General features: G+C 34.0%; 1 protein-coding gene across 1 annotated transcript in view; it reads right to left on the reverse strand.

The window, feature by feature from the left end:
- Positions 1-5,944, reverse strand: part of LOC117394325 (uncharacterized) — a 178,398-nt gene extending 172,454 nt beyond the window's left edge. Inside the window, exon 1 of the mRNA XM_059014740.1 lies at positions 5,564-5,944. The gene's annotated coding sequence lies outside the window, so the exon portion shown is untranslated. The remainder of the gene's footprint in view (positions 1-5,563) is intronic.
- Between the last annotated feature and the right edge of the window lie 504 nt (positions 5,945-6,448).

Below are 6,448 nucleotides of genomic sequence, written 5' to 3' on the forward strand. Positions count from 1 at the left end.
CACCCATAAAACCACAAAACTAAACTGACAAAACTGCCACTGAAAGCAAGTGTTGACACACCCACACCATGACAGCAACCCATAAAAGTAAATATAATCATAGATGTTGATCTATTGTCTGTTTGCAGTCTGTGATCTCTGTTTATTTTGTACATTAAAACTGTAGCTCTAAACGAACCCAACCCAGAGCCAAGACAAAGGCTGTCTGTCTGATTTGCAATGCCCCACTTCTCCACAACCAGTAAGCATTCTTTGGGAAAACTGCTCATTTGATATATGACAGAGAGATTCAAGCTCAGACACAGAATCAGGTTTTTAAATAGGAAGATCCGAGTTTCAAGCTTGTAATGTAAAAACTCTATTCACCTGCACTAGGTTAAACAGCACCCTAGGCAACATTTGAGGTGACACCCCTTCCGAGTTAAAACTAAAGAATTACTGTTGTGTATTGTATGGGTAAACTCCATTAGTTACTGGTAAATCTTGGTGAATATCATTAAACTATAACATATTCAAAATATTATTATTATGGATAATTCAATCAGATCTATACAAAGTTGCAGTTGCAGGTACAGATACAGCTACAACACCTTTGTTCTCCCTCCCTTGCATTCTATCTAGCCTAAACTAGTCAATCCCTGATCACTCAGGCATGGCAAGTCAAATGCTACTGAATTAACATTGCATCAAGCTATACAAGTAGTTAACATTAGCTGTTCAGAAATGACAGTAAATACACTTTAACTAGGAGCATATTAATTAACATACTAAACATTTGCCATAATAATTCTTACAGTAACTTTAATGTAATTTCCATAAACTCAAAGACATTTCAATCCTGATAAAAAAAATAAAAAAAACAACATCTACACAAACAGCAATGCAAAGCTCCAAATTGTCCAGCCAGGCACAGCGACAAACAAAATAAATATTATCATTAACCAAAAAAAAATCATCCGTTCACTCTACTCAATGCATTACTTTGCATGCACTTTGTAAACTGATAGTGATAATTATGTTATAAATATTACAGCTACATCAACTTGTCTCCTAGGTACCCGGGGGGTGTGAGTGGGGGGGTATGTGGGGGTATGTGGGGGTATGGGGGGTGTGCTGTGATCTTTGAATTGTTTTGTAACACTGTAGTGAAGACTAATGCCCTGTCTACAAGTGTTTTGTTCTTTTGTATGAACTTTTTATTTTGGCCCCTGTGCTGTGTTTATTTTGTTCCTGTTTTTCTGTTTGTTTGGTTAAATAAACGTGTGCATACGTGCGCTTCAACTGCAGCTTTCTATCTCTGGGTCTTTTTCCTGCCAGTAACAGCTTGGGCTGTGACGATACCCCGTCATAGTGCCTTATAGCAAACAACATTTTAATTAAAAATATAGATACATATTTATTTCAAACATACATCTTTTTTCAGTGTGCATTAGAGAAGGGGTGCTATTAAATGATCATAACAAAAAATAAAAACATCTTCCTTAATGTTCTTTTCTCATTTTGGTATCTTGTGGTTCAAGTTATATTCCATTGGCCCTGCCACGCAAAGGAGATGCAAAGGATTAGGGCTTCCCTCCATTTTCTTTAATAGACCACACTCCCAAATGGAAGACCTATTTTTATATATCTATCTTTCTTTCAAATAGCAATGAAGCATTTGATTATTTACGTTTATTTCTATTTACTTTCATAAAAAACAAAAAGAAAAGGGGAACAAGTGGCCAGAGAGCTAAGAAAACCAGTGTGGAAATATGTGAAGAACATGCCATTTCTACTACCATATATGCAGGACAGGGAGGAGGTTTCTTTCTTCTGTTTAGACACATGTTAAGGACATGGTCAAAGTTACTAATTACATCACACAAATCTTAGTTCATTTAGTTCACTTAGTTAATAAGGAAAAGTATCAGAAGAATCCCGGGGCTCCAAATCTATACCAACAGGCAACATTTTCCCATAGAATGTATTTTATAGTCACTCTGAAATAATATATTGCTGTGTTATCTGATAGTTGACTACATTGACAAAATAAAAAAATAATAATAATAATAATAATAGCACATTCACTTAAATGCTTGCATTACAACCTAAAAATAGTTATTTTTTCTGTTACATTTATCATTCACAGAACATTCAGCAACTTGACAGAGGAGCAAGCTGCTGAGGAGACAGAAGAAGAAACTGAAAACACACCATCTCCATCAACTTGCGCACCACAACGGCGTAAAAGAAAATGTAATGATGATCCCATTGGGGAATACCTGATGGCATATTTACAAAATAAAAACACCAGTTTGCGGAATGAAGATGAAGTGTTTTTTGCTCAGCCAGCTTGCGTCCGTTGAAACGTCTCCCACCCCAGAAGAAAGCATAAGTGAAACTTGGTATACAACAGCTCATATATCAAGTCGAGTTTTCTCCAGCAGGTAATACTGTGCAATCCCTCCCACTTCCAATGTTCCATCCGAACCCACCATCACAGAATTGTTATACCCAGAAATCAGATTATGAAATGAGTACTTACAGTACTCTCCGGCTAAGAGAACACCACTCGGGAAGCAAGCAAAGTGTTCTCTTAGCCGAAGTGTTCTTTAAGATGGAGTTGACCACCAGACACAATATGAATCAATAAATATTTATTACTTGTCATGATGCACATGCATCAACCTATAAACAGAATAAGTAAGAGAAAAGCAATAGGCAAGTGTATGTTAATAAATTATAATAATAAAGTAACAGACAAACTAACGTTAATAAAATGTCAAACTAAATTAACACAGTACCCCTGCGCACGTTAAGAAAATGTAGTAGCAGCTCTAGATTAATTATGAATACCTGTACAGGAGCAATATTCAAGACTTGTACAAAATTATTTAACAGAATGGTGAAGCAAGTGCACGCTGACTTGTTTCTGAATCAGGTTTTTTTTTTTACAATTTCCAACTTTTTGTAGCAAGAGAAACTGCGGCGGGTTTCGTTGTTGCACTCGTGGAAATAAGAATATAAAATGATATAACGGCGGTTCTGGAAAGATTTAATAAACCAATCAGTGTGCCTCAAGACACTCTCGCGATGACAAGTCACATTTGAAAAGACTGAATAAACCATTTGAATTTAAGTTTGATGATGATGAGTTATCAGGTTACAAAACATTACTGTTCAGTTGTGAATGAATCGCTAGCGGTGCCAGAAAGGTGTCCTTTTAAGCGAAGTTCCTGTTCCTTTAGGCGGAGCATTTACAAGGGGAAAAATCAATTTCACCACAAGGTATTCTCTTAGGCGAAGTGTTCTCTTAGCAGGTATTCTTATACAGACTACTGTACCACAATCTTTGAAAATTAAATGTTAAAATGTCTAACTGCAAAGTTTTCGGTGCTTATTTTTAGCTATTTTCGAGTTTTATGTAAATCGTTTTTTTGGTGAAATTGGTGTTTTCAGTTACTTTCCAAAATGCTTGAGCGTTTTTTTGTTTTTTTCTGTCAAAATATGTATAGTGGTAACTCAACAGTACTTGCACACTTAAGTTGTACCTTCTTTCCTTTGCTGTCTTCCACAACAAAATCCCTATGGTCACGGGCACATTTCTACATTTCTACATTTTAACTTGAACCCCCACCAATTATTCTTTATTTCATTCTGGTGCAACATCTTTGACAAAGGTGACTTTAATTAAAATTATATATATATATATATATATATATATATAATATATATATATATATATATATATATATATATAATTTAATATATATATATATATATATAAAAAAACAGGCTTCCTTGAGAAAGATATGTACAACATATCAAAATGTTGGGCAGCTGGCTCTTTGAGCTAATATATATATTATATATTTAATGATTTGAAAAAAATAGAATTTAGAAATATGATGGCTTTTTAATTATATTCAGTTCAGCCTCTTACAAGAGTTTCACTGTTAAACATAACTATTCAAATTGCTAAAACATATACAAATATTTTCAGTGACATGTACAGTTAGTTGAAAGGGCTCATGTAGCTTCTATGCAATTGTAGACTATAGCAAAAGAAGAATCTCCAAGCTTTTGGTATTTTGCAGTAACCATTAGGCCTACACGCGTCTCACATTTTAATTTTGCTCAGTGAGAAAAAGTAAACAAAAAGCCATCCAGCTTTCTTGTCCATATGCATTTTATTGAATCAAACATGGTTTGAAATTATGTTTTTAATTTGGTGAATTGTTTCCTTTGTTACCATTATGCTGTGTATGCATGTTTTGGTTATAAAAGATTTCTATGAAAAGCCCAGACAGTTGGTTGTTAAAGTTGTTAGCCTCTTTCTGCCAACTGCTGTTCAATAAATAATTTGATACCAAGCAACTTCAAAACCACAAAAATGACTGACTCATAGCAACTTTGGGAATAGTCATCTCAGAAAACAGGTCCCTGTGTATTGTATAGTTGTTATCAATAGATTGTATCTTTTACTTTACAAGTCAAAACCATTCCACTCTAACCGCTATAACTTGGTTGTGTTATCACAGTATTTGGTTAATGGGGCAATGCCTACAATGGTGTAACACAGGTTTAGTACACAAACAAACCCTGTGTTATACCATGTAGGCATTGCCCCATTACCCAAAATTGCAACAGTCTATAGTAGTAATGTTGCAGTTCATCTTGATTTTCTATGTTTGTAATAATCATTATGATTACTACACATGAACTGTTTTATAAAGCAGCAAAAAATTCCCCAATAATGCATTGTATTACTCGAAATATGCCATGGGACTGGCTCAGCCAGAACGTTTCTAATACAGTATAAATAGTTTTTGTTTTAATTAATTAAACATTTAACTCCTTAAATCATATATGTGCATGATTGATTTACTAGATAACATACTATTAGCAGTAGTCGTATTAGTAGTCGTAGTAGTAGTATTATACTCTTATCATAATACAGAAAACACCACATCACCTGAATCGTCAGAAATAAACCTTGAAATTATCCTAGATTATTTACCCCAAATTAAATTTCTTCCAGTAAGCTTTTATATATTCTTCTGCGTACTGATCATAAAAAATTGGTAGTTATTTTTAGTTACACGCGAGTATATATATATATATATATATATATATATTGTGAGATTGTACCCGTGTCAAAACATAGCAGTACCTAATGCCCATTGAAATTCTGTACATTTCTGCGTTTTCACGCTGACATTAAAAATCTCAATTAATCATGTTAATGTACAAAGCTAAATTACAATAGAAAAACAGTAAGTGTTTAATGCCATATTTCCATGTAACACTCGTTCTTCCGCGCATCAGTATAGTACTGTTAAATATATCACTTATTGTAAATTCAGTTTTACTATTCATCTACACAACTGCATATCTGAATAGCAGGTATCAGGTAGAGTATCGACCAGCCATGTTTAAATTAAAGTTTCTGTCCTGTTCTACACAATGCAAAATGTGCTGTTTAAGAAAGAAAGAAAGAAAAAAAAAGAATTTGCAAAGTAAGACAAACACCAAGAGATTGCACTTCAGAGTATGTCAAAACTGTAGACATTATTATTCTTACCTCGATTGAACGAGTTCCTCTTTACATCCCGTTAGTTGAAACTGTATCAGGTCTGCGTTGGCATGGTAACGGTGACGTACGCTTTCTGCTGTAGGATCTGCATCCAGCAAGGTGAGTTTTTTAAACGTAATTTGTTTAGGGATGCATGGTGTTTTATTTCTCTTGTAGCTATGGTGGACCTTGTCAAATTTACAAACATAAATGAAGTCACACAATTACATAACTTTATGACTTACAAAAGAAAGAAAGAAAGAAAGAAAGAAAGAAAGAAAAATGTAATGTTTACCACCAAGCAGCAACAAACCCCCTAAGCTCTCAACTGAAAACTGTAAATCCTCTTGGTCCCCTAAACCTCCTTCTCTCATCTCAGCCTGCCACTGCAGGGCAACACTGCTAATAAGAAGAACGTGTTTAGAATTGTTTTGTGTATTCACTCAATCTAATGCTTACGTTTATGTCATATGTTAAGAAAATAGTTTAGATGCCAAATCAAACAATGTGAAGTTAAAAGTAAAGAAATGCAGTTAGATATCTTATAAAGTCACTAGTAGGCTATACCATGATAAGAATAAATAAATAAGAATAAATAAATAAATAAACGGAATTCATTAAGGTACAAAAAAGTAACTAGGCAGTTTTTAAGTTCTGACTGTGGCGTGTTTTTAAGGAATAAACAAACAAAAAATAACACTTATACCTATGATTCCTAAATTATGGAACATCACAGTGTTATTCTTTCTCTTCACCAATTGTAATTACGTCCCAGGAGGAAACTACAGTCAATGGGTATAGCTTTACAAGCATTGTGAAAATAGTAATTATACAACCTACTTTGTTTCTGCCGTTTGCTTAATGTTGACTTTCACAATTTAAACTGTGTTTACG

This window comes from Acipenser ruthenus, chromosome 3, assembly GCF_902713425.1.
Source record: "Acipenser ruthenus chromosome 3, fAciRut3.2 maternal haplotype, whole genome shotgun sequence".
Lineage (NCBI taxonomy): Eukaryota > Metazoa > Chordata > Actinopteri > Acipenseriformes > Acipenseridae > Acipenser > Acipenser ruthenus.